This window comes from Melanerpes formicivorus, unplaced genomic scaffold, assembly GCF_026170545.1.
Source record: "Melanerpes formicivorus ecotype bairdi unplaced genomic scaffold, bMelFor1.0.p_v2 SCAF_400, whole genome shotgun sequence".
Taxonomy (NCBI): Eukaryota; Metazoa; Chordata; class Aves; order Piciformes; family Picidae; genus Melanerpes; species Melanerpes formicivorus.
In genome coordinates this window covers 67,499-83,717 of record NW_027142752.1, presented here as the reverse complement: position 1 = coordinate 83,717, position 16,219 = coordinate 67,499, and the positions used below count along the sequence as shown (strand labels likewise).

At 57.4% G+C, this 16,219-nt stretch overlaps 2 long non-coding RNA genes across 6 annotated transcripts; both read right to left on the bottom strand.

Annotated features, from left to right (window-relative positions):
* Positions 1-344: 344 nt before the first annotated feature.
* Positions 345-1,581, bottom strand: LOC137459709 (uncharacterized). The gene is made up of 3 exons (XR_010992461.1): positions 1,501-1,581; positions 977-1,109; positions 345-417 (listed from the first exon to the last, which is right to left on the bottom strand). It is a non-coding gene; the product is annotated as an uncharacterized lncRNA (long non-coding RNA).
* Positions 1,582-2,477: 896 nt separating this feature from the next.
* LOC137459712 (uncharacterized) lies at positions 2,478-11,277 on the bottom strand. 5 transcript variants are annotated; one of them, XR_010992465.1, is made up of 5 exons: positions 11,204-11,277; positions 8,624-9,598; positions 8,214-8,309; positions 6,403-7,475; positions 2,478-2,785 (listed from the first exon to the last, which is right to left on the bottom strand). It is a non-coding gene; the product is annotated as an uncharacterized lncRNA (long non-coding RNA). The 5 variants fall into 5 exon arrangements; XR_010992463.1 differs by lacking the exon at positions 11,204-11,277 and having other exon boundaries at positions 2,483-2,785; positions 8,624-10,054; XR_010992466.1 differs by lacking the exon at positions 11,204-11,277 and having other exon boundaries at positions 2,484-2,785; positions 6,403-7,426; positions 8,624-10,053.
* Between the last annotated feature and the right edge of the window lie 4,942 nt (positions 11,278-16,219).

Sequence of the window (16,219 nt, the reverse complement as noted above, 5' to 3'; positions counted from 1 at the left end):
CAGGGGCCGAGCGCAGCCTTGCTGTTAGTGAGGAACACAGCCCCTGTGAGAAGCTCCTGGGGTCAGGGGACAAACAAGAGGTTGTCCACACTGGAAACAAGGGAAGTCTCTTTGCCACTCCCATTATACCCATCAGAGGACTTCTGCTTGCTTACCTACCTGCTCGGTTGGAGTCTACACTGGAAGAAGTTTCAGCTCCTCGGTAAAAGCGTGGACTGAGCAGTTTCTTTTTCAGCCTTTCCTTCCTGACTGACAGATCAAACCCTACCTGGAGCCCACACAAGCCAAGCAGGAGATCCCCTGCTAGGCTGGCAGGGCGAGGCTGTACCGTCGCAGCAGCCGTAGCCCTTGTGCCGACCGTGTCGCTGCTGCACGTCTTGCTTGCTCGGTTAATGAAGTGGAAAGCAAAGAGTCAATCTGTAAAGAATAAAGCAAAAAGCAAAGAACAGATCTCAGTTACTCACATTGTAAAGCTCTGAGGAGGTTAGCATGCATTCAATAAAAATACCACAAAATCATTTGTTCTCCCTTCAGCGTTCATTTAACTCACAGAGCTGTGAACTGATGCTGTCCCAAAACACACACTCAGCATCTGGTGGTACTTGGAGCACCAAGAAGAGAGTTTGGCATGCTGGGAGAACACTTCCCCACTGAGGGAAGATCTGGGGCCCCACTGGGAGACTTGGGAAGGCACTGGGAGCACTAGAAAAGGATTTTGGAGTTACTGGGAAGAAGAGGGAGAACACAGGGGCCATGCTGGGAGCAATCAGGAAAGCAGAATAGAATACAGACTTAACCAGGTTGGAAAAGACCTTCCAGAACACTGAGTCCAACCTATCACCCACCACCATCTAGTCAACCAAACCATGGTACTCAGTGCCTCATCCAGTCTTACTTTAAACACTTGCAGTGATGGTGACTCCATCACCTCCCAGGGCAGCTCATTCCTCATGAGTGCAACACAAAGCAGACTTACTTGTGGTCTTGTTCTCCAAAGCACAACGTATAGACTGCTCCTGATGTAGACATACACACACACCCCACATGTGGAGAACAGCAAGAGTCCTGCAGACAAGACTCCTAACAGGAGTGGGGAAACACTGGGTGTACTAGAAAAGAAAAGAGATAAAGGGCCAATTCTGTTATCACTTACAGCTCCACACTTCCGTCATTATTGCATGCACTAGAAGCACAGAGTTACAGGTATCTCTAGGTACAGTTGAGGCAGCAGCCGCCACCCCCCCAAAGCCCCGCGCTGCCCCGCCGGCCGCCGCCGCCGCGGCCAGCCCCCAAAGCCTCGCGCAGCCCCGCCTGGGGCCACCCCCCCATGCCCCGCGCAGCCCCGCCTGGGGCCACCCCCCCAAAGCCCCGCGCAGCACCGCCGGCGGCCACCCCCCCAAAGCCCCGCGCAGCACCGCCGGCGGCCACCCCCCCAAGCCACGCGCAGCTCCAGCGGCTGCTATAGAGAAACCCCACAAAGCAGCAGAGACTAGCACTGACCTGGGACACAGCAGAAGAGCTCCAACCTCGACCAGCCACGACACTGCACTGAGCCATTTTAAAGCATCTGGCGCCATGTTGTTGAGGGCGGTGCCACGCTGGGGGGTGGGGTTCAGGCTGGGGGGGGGCGGTGCCACATGGGTGGAGGCGGTGCCACGCTGGGGGGCGGTGCCACATGGGTGGAGGCGGTGCCGCGCTGGGGGAGGCGGTGCCGCGCTGGGGGAGGCGGTGCCGCGCTGGGGGAGGCGGTGCCGCGCTGGGGGAGGCGGTGCCGCGCTGGGGGAGGCGGTGCCGCGCTGGGGGAGGCGGTGCCGCGCTGGGAAGGGCGGTGCCGCGCTGGGAAGGGCGGTGCCGCGCTGGGAAGGGCGGTGCCACCCTGGGGGGGGGGCGGTGCAACCCTGGGGGGGGGGCGGTGCAACCCTGGGGGGGGGCGGTGCAACCCTGGGGGGGGGGGCGGTGCAACCCTGGGGGGGGGGCGGTGCCTGCTTTGTCACTTCACGCTCAGCTTTCCATGGGTTTTATTCCCCTCCAAGATTGTTGAGTTATGAGCAGCTGAGGAGCCCTGGGGAACACCTGTACAGAAATGTTCTTCCAAGAGCTGTCAGAAAAATGTGACTGAGAAGGACTGGGAAAGAACTGGGAGGGACTGGGATACCACTGGGACCCTCACAAGTCTATGGCACCAGATGGGATCCATCCCAGGGCAGAGAGCTCTGGCAGATGAGCTCCAAGCCACTGCCCAACATTTGCCACCAGTCCTGCATGACCACAGAGGTCCCAGGTGGCTGGAAGCTGCCAGTGTGATGCCATTCACGAGAAGGGCTGGAGGGAAGAACCTGGGAACTCCAGGCCTGTAAGCCTGACCTCAGTGCCTGGCAAGACTATGGAGCAGATCGTCCTGGGGGCAATCACAGCAAACCTGCAGGACGGGCAAGGGCTCAGGCCCAGCCAGCAAAGATTTGGTGGGAGGGGCAGGTCCTGCCTCACCAACCTGATTAGAATAAACCTTTATTAGAATAAACCAAACCAGGTTGGAAGAGACCTTCAAGATCATCGTGTCCAACCCATCAACCAATCCAACCCACCCAAACAGCTAACCCATGGCACCAAGCACCCCGTCAAGTCTCCTTCTGAACACCTTCAATGACGGCGACTCCACCACCTCCCCGGGCAGCCCATTCCATAGCGCAATCACTCTTTCTGTATAGAACTTCTTCCTAACATCCAACCGGAACCTCCCCTGGCGCAGCCTGAGACTGTGTCCTCTTGTTCTGGTACTGGGTGCCTGGGAGAAGAGACCATCATCAGCCTGTCTACAACCTCCCTTCAGGTAGTTGTAGAGAGTGATAAGGTCACCCCTGAGTCTCCTCTTCTCCAGGCTAAGCAGCCCCAGCTCCCTCAGCCTCTCCTCATAGGGCTTGTGTTCCAAACCCCTCACCAACTTTGTTGCTCTTCTCTGGACTCGTTCCAGCAAGTCAACCTCCTTCCTAAACTGAGGGGCCCAGAACTGGACACAGTACTCGAGGTGTGGCCTAACCAGTGCAGTGTACAGGGGCAGAATGACCTCCCTGCTCCTGCTGGCCACACTGTTCTTGATGCAGGCCAGGATGCCATTGGCCCTCTTGGCTGCCTGGGCACACTGCAGGCTCATGTTAAGCCTACCATCAACCAGCACCCCCAGGTCCCTCTCTGCCTGGCTGCTCTCTAGCCACTCTGACCCCAGCCTGTAGCACTGCATGGGGTTGTTGTGGCCAATGTGCAGAACCCGGCATTTGGATGTGTTCAATCTCATGCTCTTGGACTCTGCCCATCTGTCCAGCCTGTCGAGGTCTCTCTGCAAAGCCTCTCTACCCTCCAGCAGATCAACTCTTGCCCCCAGCTTGGTGTCGTCAGCAAATTTACTGATGATGGACTCAATGCCCTCATCCAGATCATCAATAAAGATGTTAAAGAGCACAGGGCCCAGCACTGATCCTTGGGGCACACCACTAGTGACTGGCTGCCAGCTGGATGTGGCACCATTCACCACCACTCTCTGGGCTCGGCCCTCCAGCCAGTTCCTAACCCATCGCAGTGTGCTCCCGTCCAAGCCGTGGGCTGACAGCTTGGCCAGCAGTTTGCTATGGGGGACGGTGTCAAAGGCCTTGCTGAGGTCCAGGTAGACTACATCAACAGGCTTCCCCACATCCACCAGGCAGGTCACCTGATCATAGGAGATCAGGTTGGTCAGGCAGGACCTGCCCTTCCTAAATCCATGCTGGCTAGGCCTGAGCCCTTGGCCATCCTGTAAGTGTTGTGTTATTGAACTCAGGATGACCTGTTCCATGATCTTGCCTGGCACTGAGGTCAGGCTGACAGGCCTGTAATTCCCTGGCTCATCCAACCGGCCCTTCTTATGGATGGGCACCACGTTGGCCAGCTTCCAGTCCTCTGGGACCTCGCCAGTGAGCCAGGACTGCTGGAAAATGCTGGAGAGTGGCTTGGCCAGCTCATCTGCCAGCTCTCTCAGCACCCTAGGATGAATCCCATCTGGTCCCATGGACTTGTGGGGATCCAAGCTGCTAAGGAGAGTTCCAACCACCGCCTCATGGAACATAGGGAAACTGTGCAGCTCCCTGGCTCCTTCTGCTAGCTCTGCAGGCCAGCTGTCAGGAAGACGTTCTGCCCTTCTAGTAAAAATTGAGGCAAAGAAGGTGTTAAGTATCTCTGCCTTTTCCTTATCCTTGGTTACAATGTTCCCCTCCGTATCCACCAAGGAGTGGAGGTTTTCCTTCCCCTTCCTCTTACTATTAATGTATTTATAGAAGGACTTTTTGTTGTCCTTCACAGTAGAGGCCAGTTTAAGCTCCAAGTGTGCTTTTGCCTCCCTAATTCTCTTCCTACAAGACCTAGCAACATCCTTAAACATTCTGTGGGTTGCCTCCCCTCGCTTCCAAAGGTGATACACCCTCTTTTTTTCCCTCAGTTCCATTAAAAGTTCATGAACCATCCAGGCTGGCCGTCTGCCCCGGCGGCTCATCTTCTGGCACATTGGCACAGCCTGTCCCTGAGGCTTCAACAATTCTTCATTGAAGTAGGTCCAGCTCTCCAGATCTCCTTCTATGCCCAGGTGACTGCCTGGTAGGTGTGGGGAAGGCTGTGGATGTAGTCTGCCTGGACTTCAGCAAGGCCTTTGACACTGTCTGCCACAACAAACTCCTGGCCGAGCTGACAGCCCACATCCTGGACAGGAGCACTCTGTGCTGGGTTAGGAACTGGCTGGAGTCCTGGGCCCAGAGAGTGGTGGTGAATGGTGCCACATGCAGCTGGCAGCCGGGCACTAGTGGTGTCCCCCAGGGATCAGTGCTGGGTCCCATCCTGTTCAATATCTTTACTGATGATCTGGATGAGGGGATCGAGTCCATCATCAATAACTTTGCAGATGACACCAAGCTGGGGGCAGGAGTTGATCTGCTGGAAGGTAGGAGAGCTCAGCAGAGGGACCCTGACAGGCTGGACAGATGGGCAGAGTTTGGAAAGCATGCATGGACTCCCTGGTTGGTGAAGCAGCAATTGTTTAGTGGTACAGAACAAGCAGTGTATGTAGGAAAAATCAAGCAGGCTAAGCAATTCCCTGGCATTCTTGCACCACTGCTGCTAATTGAGTTTTCTCCTTTGATATGCAGCTCTCCATTATTATCTTCATCCCATAGCAGGTTGAGCTTCTCCGGCACGGAGGCGAGCGTCCTTCTGTCTCGCGCTTCAGGCTGTTTACTGCAGTCAGCTCTTCTTTATCATCAGACCGTTCTTCCGTCGTCAGCAGCCTGTTGTTCTTTCCTGTCCTGAAACCTTCCATACATACTTTCTGCTTTCCTCCAGGCAGAGTCCAAGGGCATGATATTGAACACATCCAAGTGCCAGGTTCTACACATTACCACAACAACCCCAGGCATTGCTACAGGCTGGGGTCAGACTAGCTGGAGAGGAACCAGGCAGAAAGGGACCTGAGGGTGCTGGTTGACACCAGCTGAACATGAGCCAGCAGTGTGCCCAGGTGGCCAAGAATGCCAAATACATCCTGGCCTGCATCAGGAACAGTGTGGCCAGCAGGAGCAGGGAGGTCATTCTGCCCTGTGCTCAGCACTGGTCAGGCCACACCTTGAGTTCTGGGTCCAGTTCCTGGGCCCCTCAGTTTAGGAAAGATGTTGAGATGCTGGAAGGTGTCCAGAGAAGGGCAACAAAGCTGGGGAGGGGTCTGGAGCACAGCCCTGTGAGGCAAGGCTGAGGGAGCTGGGGTTGCTTAGCCTGGAGAAGAGGAGGCTCAGGGGAGACCTTCTTGCTCTCTACAACTACCTGAGGGCAGATTGTAGCCAGGTGGGGTTTGGTCTGTTCACCCAGGCACCCAGTACCAGAACAAGAGGACACAGTCTCAGGCTGTGCCAGGGAAGGTTTAAGCTAGAGGTGAGGACAAAGTTCATCCCAGAAAGAGGAACTGGCCATTGGAATGTGCTGCCCAGGGAGGTGGTGGAGTCCCCATCCCTGGAGATGTTCCAAAAAAGAACTGGATGTGGCACCTGGAGCCACGGTTTAATTGTGAGGAGGGGATAGGGATGCAGACATAGGAGGGAATTGATGAGATCTGAGGTCTCTTCAAACCTGGTTGATTATGTGAGACTGGGAGGTACTAGGAGGAACTGGGGGTTACTGGGAAGTACTAGAAGGTACTGGGAGGCTGTGGAAGGACTCTGAGGGTGGAGAGTTACTGGGGGGGAGTGAGGGGGCACTGGAGAACTATAAGGGTTAACTGGGAGGTACTGGGAAGGGCTCTGAATGGCACTGGGAAAAACTCAGAGACTGTGGAGAGACTTTGGGGCGGTCTGCAGGGGGTGAAGGGGTCACTGGGGGTTATGGGGAGATACTCACAGTGCTCCCAGTGCTCTCCCAGTTGTCTCCCAGTTCCTCCCAGTGCTCCCAGTTGAGTTCCTGATGCTTCCAGTTGTATCCCAGGGCTCCAGAACTGACTCCAGGTGCTGCAGGTATGGCTCCCAGTCCCTCCCAGTGCCTCTCAGCCCCTGCCAGCCTCCTCCCAGACTGGGAACGGACTGGGAGGGGCTCAGGACAGTAGTGGGGAGGTACTGGGAAACTGTGGAAGGACTCTGGGGGGGAATTGGGGATGCTCAGTGGGGTACAGAGGGTCACTGGGAGGCTGTGGAAGGACTTCCTCGGTGGAACTGGGAGGGCTCAGGGGGGCACTGGGGGTTACTGGAAGGTACTGGGAGGTAGTGGGGAGTACTGGGAGGCTGTGAAAGGACTCTGGGAGGGGAGGGTTACTGTGGGGGGAGTGAGGGGGCACTGGGGAAGTCTAAGGGTTAACTGGGAGGTACTGGGAAGGGCTCTACATGGCACTGGGAAGAACTCAGAGACTGTGGAAAGACTTTGGGGCGGTCTGGAGGGGCTGAGGGGGGCACTGGGGGTCATGGGGAGATACTCCCAGTGCTCTCCCAGTTCCTCCCAGGGACCCCTAGTGCTCCCAGTTGGGTTCCTGCTGCTTCCAGTTGTGTCCCAGGGCTCCAGCAATGCCTCCAGCTGGTCCAGGCATGTCTCCCAGTGCCTCCTGGTCCCTACTGGTCTCCTCCCATACTGGGATAGGACTAGAAGGGATTGGGAGGTACTGGGAGGGACAGGAATAAACAGGGAGGGACTGGGAAGGGAGTGGGACAGTGTGGGAGGGGACATGGAGGGACAGGGAGGGGACATAGTGGGAATGGACTGGGAGGGACTGGCAGGGACTGGGAGGGGACTTTCACAGCTGTCTCCCAGTTTTGTCCCAGTTGGGTTCCTGCTGCTTCCAGTTGTCTCCCAGGGCTCCAGGTCTGACTCCAGCTGCTGCAGGTATGGCTCCCAGACTCTCCCAGAAACTTCCAGCCCCTACCAGTCTCCTCCCAGACTGGGAAAGGTGTAGGAGAAAATGGGATGGACTGGGAGGCTGTAAAGGGCTGTGGGAGGGAAATGGGGGACTGAGGGGGGTACTGGGAATTCCTGGGTCATGCTCCCAGTGCTCCCAGTTGTCTCCCAGTGGGGATGCTACTGCTTCCAATTGTCCACCAGGGCTCTTGCCAGGTAGTGCAGGTAGAACTGGGAGGGTACTGGAAAGGGATGGGGAAGGGACTGGTTGGGGACTGTGAAGGGACTGGGATGGAATGGGAGGAACTGGGAGGGGCTGGGATGGACTGGGGGGCACTGGGAAGAGACTGGGATGGGAGTGGGAAAGGACAGGGAGGAACTGGGTGTACTGGAATGGGAGGGAACTGGGAGAGACTGGGAAGGACTGGGAGTGCACTGCGACGGGACTGGGAGGGGAGTGGGGAGCCAGTGGGAGGGGAGTGGGAGGGAACTAAGAAGGGAATGGGAAGGGAAAAGAGTTGGAAGGGACTGGGATGGAGTGGGATGGATCAGGGAGGGAATTGGAAAGGGCTCAGGACAGTACTGTAAAGGACAGGGAGGCTGTTAAGGGCTCTGGGGGGGCACTGGGAGGTACTGGGAGGCTGTGAAAAGATCTGGGGGGGGAGGGTTACTGGGGGGAGTGAGGGGGCACTGGAGAACTATAAGGGTTAACTGGGAGGTACTGGGAAGGGCTCTGAATGGCACTGGGAAGAACTCAGAGACTGTGGAATGACTCTGGGGGGGTCTGGAGGGGCTCAGGGGGGCACTGGGGGTCATGAGGAGATACTCACAGTGCTCCCAGTGCTCTCCCAGTTCCTCCCAGTGCTCCCAGTTGAGTTCCTGCTGCTTCCAGTTGTCTCCCAGGGCTCCAGAACTGACTCCAGGTGCTGCAGGTATGGCTCCCAGTCCTTCCCAGTGCCTCTCAGCCCCTGCCAGCTCCCTCCCAGACTGGGAAAGGACTGGGAGGCACTGGGAGGGTCTCAGGACAGTACTGGGAAGGACTGGGAGGCTGTGGAAGGATCTGGGGCGGGGAGGGTTACTGGGGGAGAGTGAGGGGGCACTGGGAAAATTCTAAGGGTCAACTGGGAGGTACTGGGAAGGGCTCTGAATGGCACTGGGAAGAACTCAGAGACTCTGGAAAGACTTTGAGGAGGTCTGGAGGGGCTGAGGGGGGCACTGGGGGTTATGTGGAGATACTCACAGTGCTCCCAGTGCTCTCCCAGTTGTCTCCCAGTTGTTCCCAGTGCTCCCAGTTGAGTTCCTGCTGCTTCCAGTTGTCTCCCAGGGCTCCAGCAATGCCTCCAGCTGGTCCAGGCATGTCTCCCAGTGCCTCCTGGTCCCTACTGGTCTCCTCCCATACTGGGATAGGACTAGAAGGGATTGGGAGGTACTGGGAGGGACAGGAATAAACAGGGAGGGACTGGGAGGGGACTGGGAAGGGAGTGGGACAGTATGGTAGGGGACTTGGAGGGACAGGGAGGGGACATAGTGGGAATGGACTGGGAGGGACCGGCAGGGACTGGGATGGAGTGGCATGGGACAGTAAGGGGATTGGGAAGGGACAGGAAAGGGACAGGGAGGGGATTGGGATGGGACTGAGTGAACTGGGAAGGGAATGAAAGGGACTGGGATGGACTGTTAGGGGCTTGGGTGGACTGGGATTGACAGGGAGGGCAGTGGTAGGGAATGGGAGGGATGGGAGGGGACTGGGAAGGAACTGGGAAGGGCCTGGGTCAAACTGGAAGGGGACTTGGAGGGAACTGGGAGGACCTGAGTGAAATTGGAGGGGACTGGGAGGGAGTGGGAGGAAACTGGGAGGGAATTGGTAGGGAACAGTGAAGGGACTGGGAGGGCACTGGAAGGGTTTTGGAAAGGGAGTGGGAAAGGACAGGGAGGAACTGGGTGTAGTGGAATGGGAATGGGAGGGAACTGGGAGAGAATGCGAAGGACTGGGAGTGCACTGCGATGGGACTGGCTGGCCACGCCCCCTCCCAAATAAGGGAGGGAGAGTGAAACGGACGAGGGCGGCTGGCCACACCCACAAAGGGAGGGGGAGTGAAGAAGCAAGGTGGGGGGCTGGCCACGCCACCCCCCCAAATAAGGGAGGGAGAAAGTGAAGCGGAGGCGGGTGGCTGGCCATGCCCCCTCCCCCCACCAAGCTAAAAGGGGGAGGGAGCTTCTGGCGCGGTGCGGCCAATAGGAGGGAGGGGAAAGCGCAAAGGCGGGAAAGGGATTAGGGGTGGGAGGCAAAAGGGGAGGGGAGGGTGGGAAAGGAATAAGGAAGGGGAAGGGAGGAGAGAGGAAGAGAGGGGGGACCAGTATGTACCAGTATGTACCAGTATGGAGCCAGGGCTAGACCAGTCTGGACCGGTCTGGACCAGTTTGGACCAGTCTGGACCGGTTTGGACCAGTCTGGACCGGTCTGGACCATTTTGGACCAGTTTGGAACAGTATGGATCAGTTTGGACCAGTGTAGACTGGTTTGGACCGGTTTGGACCAGTCTGGAGTGTTTTGGACCAGTTTGGACTGGTCTGGACCAGTTTCAAGCGGTTTCGACCGGTCCAGACCGGTTTAGACCTGTCTGGACCGGTCTGGACCGGCTTGGACCAGTTTGGACTGGTCAGGACCAGTCTGGACCGGTTTGGACCAGTCTGGACCGGTCTGGACCGGCTTGGACCGGTTTGGACCGGTTTGGACCGGTCTGGACCGGTTTCGACCGGTCCGGACCGGTCTGGACCAGTTTGGACCGGCTTGGGCCGGTTTGGGCCGGTCTGGACCGGTTTGGACCAATCTGGACCGGTCTGGACCGGCTTGGACCGGTTTGGACCGGTCTGGACCAGTCTGGACCAGTCTGGACGGCTTGGACCGGTCTGGACCGGTTTGGACCGGTTTGGACCTGTCTGGACCGGTTTGGACCGGTTTGGACCGGCTTGGACCGGTTTGGACCGGTTTGGACCGGCTTGGACCGGTCTGGACCGGTCTGGACCGGCTTAGACCGCTTTGGACTGGTCTGGACCAGTCTGGACCGGCTTGGACCGGTTTGGACCGGCTTGGACCGGTCTGGACCAGTCTGGACCGGCTTGGACCGGTCTGGACCAGTCTGGACCGGCTTGGACGGGTTTGGACCGGTCTGGACCGGTTTGGACCAGTCTGAACGAGTCTGGATCAGTATCGAGCTTGGGTGGCCACTAATGAGCTACGGTGGCCACTAATGACCCCCCCCAGCCTGTCCCTCCCACCCCTCCTCCTCCTCTCCCCTCCCATTCTCCCTTTCCCGCGCTCCCCGCGGCCCCACTCCACTCTCTGATGTCACCGCGCGGGGCAGCCCTGGTGCCCTCCTCCCCACTCCCGCCTGGGCGCACCGCCCCCCTTGCTCTGACGTAATCAGCAGCCATCGCCTCTCTGCCCCAGCTGCTCAGGCCACGCCCCCCGTGACATAGCCTGCGCTATTCCCCTCCCCATCATAGCCATCCTGCTGCCCTCCTCCAGCCCCGCCCCCTCCTATAGCCATCCAATTGTCGCTCTCCAGCCCCGCCTCCAGTCCTCCAGTCCCACCTCCTGCAACCTCCCTCAGCCCTTTCCGCGCCCCCTCCATAACCATCCTATTTCACTCAAACCCCGCCCCCTTGTGACGCAGCTGCCCTCTCGTTCCCGCCCCCTCGCTTAGGCATTCTATTGCCACCCGCTAGCCCCGCCTCCAGTGACGTAACCTGCGCGCTATTCCCCGCTCCCCCTCCCCTCTAGCTCCCTTCCCACCCCTTCCCTTTCCTATCCCCTCACAGCGCCGCCGCCGCTTTCTCTGCTCCCCGCCCCTCCTTTGCGCGGCCCCTAATCACGTGACGATCGCTGGGCGAGTCTGGGTGCTGCTGGGTTCACCCTGGGATCGCTGGGCGAGTCTGAGGGCATTGGGGTCAGCCTGCAAGAGCTGGGAGAGACAGGAGAACAGCTCGTGAACTGGGAGCAGACTGCTCCCGACCGCGGCAAATCGACACCCACCCCCCCCCCCTCGCCGCTGGTGTTTCTCGCCCCCCCCCCTCGCTGCCGCCCACCCTCAGACCCATAGCAGAGTCCTGCAGCAGGCACAGAGCAACTCCAGAGAGCAGCAGAGTCCACACTGAGCTGATGCGGAGCGGAGAAAGCAGAGGGGACGAGGATTACGCTGGCTAGGTCGGAGCCGACGGGGCGAGGGCGGCGCCATCTTGGGAAGGGCAGGCGCTGTCACGGGGAGGGCGACGCCATCTTGGAAAGGGCAGGCGCTGTCACAGGGAGGGCGACGCCATCTTGGGAAGGGCAGGCGCTGTCACGGGGAGGACGGTGCCGTCTTGGTGCCCTCACTTCCGTCTACATGCCCCCAGCCCTCCTTTCTCACCCTCTAAGGCCCTTGAGGTGCTCGCAGCTCGCCTTGAGATGCCGGGGGAGATGTGGCTGGGGGACCCTGGGACTGCAGGACACCCAATACCGGGGTGAGACCACCCCAATCCTGCGGGACCCCAAACCCTGGAACCCCCCCGAGACCTCTAACACAACACCACCACTCCCCGCCCCCTCAGCTGCTTCAGGACCCTCCAGAGACCCCCCCGGAGACCCTCCAGAGGCCGCCAGACACCTCTCGATGCCCACAAAGCCCCTCTAGACGCCCCAGAATACCTCTCTGCGCCTCCCTGCAGAGGCCACTCACACCCTTGGCAGCAGGCGACAGCAAGCAGTACCTGGCCGTGCCCACAAGGTGGGAGCAGTGAGCAGAAGAGCCAGGGGCGCTAGGGACACCGAGACTCCAGCAGTGCCACACAGCAACCCACACGCTGTGGGGACCTGACACAGAGACCCCGAAACCACACTGAGGCACAGACCCCCCCACTCCTCCGTGACCCTCCAGACATGACCCAGGAGCCCCTCCAGAGGTCCCCAGACACCTCTAGATGCTCCCAGAACCCTTCACATGCCCCCAAATTCCCCTTTCATACCCCCAAGCCCACTTCAGATGACAGCAGACCCTCCTTAACAGGCCCCCAGCGCTCAGCAGGTCCGGTGCTGCTGTGCCTCGGGAGCAGATCAGCTGGTCTCCCTGCAGAGCTTTTTCCAGTCAATGAAAAAACAGCACACCACACACACACACGAAAGACAATCCACTGTTTTAATTGAGAGACAGTTGCTATTTCTGCTTCAAACCACACCCCACACCCCCCCGTGGCTCTGCTCAGGATGTGCTTTTCTCCTCTAGAAGCCTTTCTACAGAACAGAGGGGGGTCACGTCAAGGCCTTTCTGCACACAAATCACTGCCCTTCTGCAATCTCTCAATAAGCAGCACCGCTGTTCCTCTGCTGGAACACCTCACACTCACTCTTACACTTGCCCGGGGCTTTCCCTCCCCTCCAAGAACATCCTGGCATTTCAAACATTTGGCATTTCAGGTCTGCAAGCAGCCTTTGTGGGAGGCTGCCCTCACCCCTCCCTCACTGCTCCTCTGCTGTATCCTCGCCCACCCCGCTGTGGCATCACAGAAGGAAAGACAGCCGAGCGGCTACGCTCCTGTTCTTTTTATCACCCCGAGCCGGGGACAGCCTTCTGGGCAAGGTTTGCAGCTTCAGCACACAGTTGAGCTTTGCTCTCACCCATTAAACCCTTTGGTGGTTTCAGCTTCCCGAGGATGTGTCGGCACAAGTCCTTGTCGGGGCACCGCAAACAGGGAGAGACAAAGCTCCGAGATCCAGGAAGAGGACGGCTGAGCAGACACCCCTAAAGAGAGAAACTTCATCAGCTGAACCTCACACTTCTCCCAGCTTTGCAACAGCAAAGAACTTTGTGAACAACACAGTGGTGCTCCTAAGGAGGTCACCAGCTTGCAAGTTACAGGAGAAATAAAAACCTTTTTATTACAGAAGCACTGGCAAAAATTTACGGACAGGAACAGCAGACGAGCAAATTCTGCGATTGAGCTAACGACAGACATCAGGCCTAGGATCTGGCTACCCTGACAAAGGATGCCAACAGGACAGAGTGAGGCCTCAGCAGCACTCCCAAAAAGCCCCACAGAGAGCCACAGGCTCTGGCCCGTGCCCCACCTACGGGCCGGCCCTCCTGGCAGCAGCGCAACACCACCTCTTCAGGAGCCCAGGGACTGACCTCAGCCCCCTAAGGGCCAGGCAAGGTTGGTTCCTGTTAGCTGCCTAAAGCAGCCTCCCCAGCCCTGCTTACAGGGACCTTGGGCTGCTGCTGGGGACAGAAGGGGGATGGAGGGCTCCACAACTCGTCACACAGACCCCGAGCACAGGGCTGTTAAGCTGACAGGGTGCCAAGGGAACAGGCTGCCATGAAGGCACAGACCCAGGCCCTGAACTACAGGGTGGGTCACCTTGCCGCAGCAACACGACCCAGCGGCTTCGCTGCGTCCGACGAATAAAAGGAGGAAGTTCCACAGGAACAGAAGGGAAAACCTTTTCACTGTGTGTGCCAGAGCCCTGGAGCAGGCTGCCCAGAGAGTTAGTGGAGTCTCTGGAGACATTCAAAACCCGCCCCAGGTGATCCTGCACTGGCACAGGGGTTGGACCGGATGCTATTTTGGGGTCCCTTCCAACCCCTAACACTCAGTGATTCTGTGATTAGCTATGCTGGTGACAGAGTCTCACTGAGTGCTCTTTAAAATGTTTTTCTTTTCTTTCAGCCTAGGAGTTTCATATTTAAATAGACCTTCTGCTCTGTCTTCCCCCTTCCTTCTTCCATCTTGCGTCTAAACACTAGGAGAGCTTGATGAGCTGTATCCTGGGCGTCCCAACGTAACACATCTCAACTGCATACATGGATTTTGTAATCTTTTGCCCCATTGCTCGCACAGGGTGGATTAAGTTCATTACTTAGAGCTTGTCAGGACAGCTGTTGAAGTGTCCTGTGCAATGCAGGAGGAGTTGAATCCCATAGGAAACCACATTACTGTGCTTTGTCAGCCTGGTTATGGTCAGAAACCTCCTTCATTTTTTTTTCTCTTGAACAGATCTATCACATGAGTCCCCAGAATTAATTTGCCTCTTCTCATAATTATTTCTTTAAAACTGTCTTAGAAGTGTCTCTGTCCTTCCCTCTCTCTAGATACTGGCCTCCTGAGCCCATGGCAGACTTGCACAGAGCTACTGCGAGCACCACTCTGCACGGTCTCTGGGGGGCTTTCAAGCACAGGCACCCCAGGAGAATCCAAACCTAACCTTGCAGCTGGCCTTAGAGCTCCTCTTTGGAAAACTGTCGCTGCCAGGGCCCACAAACCAACGTCCTCTGTCGGCAAACCGGATGTAAGGGCTGAAAAGTGTCAACGGAAACCGTAATCGGATGGCCCAGGAAGATCCTGCCGGTCTGAACACACCAGACCTGGAATGCACAAAGAAACTCTGTTAACAACTGCCTGTGTGTCTGCTCATAGCTTGAGGAGTAACAGAGCAGAACCAATTCCCAAAAGGTTTTCACTGCGTTCCCAGGGCAAGTAGAGGCTTGCTCTGGCTGTAGTTAATACCTAGAAATTCCTATCAAAATCTTTGCAGCACAACAAGAAAAAAACCAAACCAACCAAACCACAAACTGCTTTATATTATTAAGTAGGAACTCGAAAGCTTACAGGAACTGTGGGGATTTTTTTATGACAAATTATTCCTTTTCTTTTTTTCAGTGAGCAATTGGGTTTCCAACAGCTCCACATTCTGACACCAAAGCACCCCGCTCCGTGTCAGGGCTTGTGGCTGAGGCCGAATACAAATCTGCAACTGGTCCTCAGGCAAAGCAGTTAAGCTCCCTGAAAAAAAAGGAAAGAAAGCAAGAGTGAGTCAACCATAAAAACAAGACCTAACCAAACCCCCAAAGCCATTTTGTCAGGAAGTCGCCTCCACTATCACCCGCCACATGCTGAAATTCCCTTCCCCTGGGGCTCCTGCTTGGCCCACAGCTGGGGAACATAAAGCAAGGCACAGCCCTGTGGGTACCTGCTGCCCTGGAGCCACCAAAACCGGAGCACCCAGTCACTACCAATCCCACAGCAGACCCAAGATACAACAGGGACTCCATAGAGACTCCAAAACCTCACTGAGAACCCCCCAACTCCTTCAGGACCCCCACAGATTCTCCAACTTAGATGCCCACAAAACCCCTTTGGTTGCACCCAAACCCCCCATCTGAAACACCCAGCTCCACTTTAGGTACCCCCAGATGCTTCCAATGTCCCCAGACCCGCTGGTGGACCAGCCCAGAACCCCCTGACACTATCCCAGACCCTTTCAGGGGGCTCCACACCCCTTCTAGATGCCCACAAAACCCCTTCACACGCCAAAAGAAACCTTTACCTGCCTCCAAACCCCACGTGGGGGCCACTTAGCAGCGGGTGGCAGCAACCAAGTCTGTTGCTCTCACCAATTAAACCCTTTGGTGCTCTCAGCTCTCTGACCCTGTGTCAGTGCAAGTCCTTGTCGGCCGGCACCTTCGTCCTGATCCAGGCGGAGAGAGAACTGCCAGGAACACAGCTTCGCCGCTCCGCTTGCGGCACGCCTGCTGCCGAGGGCAGCCTCGTCCGCAGCCTGCCCGAGAGGAACACGGCCCCCGGGGCCGGGGGACACACAAAAGCCTTCCACAAAGGTAACAAGGGAAGTCTCTTGGCCACTCTTCACGTGCCGAGTGCGATTGTCATGTGGAACACACCGCGGCATCTGGAACGAGTTTAAGTCCAGGTCTGTGGCAGCACAGAGGTTCCTGGAATATCCCGGTACATCGATCCACAGGAGGTTGTCTTTCGGTCCCCAGTCTGATGCTTGGCAGCACAGCCA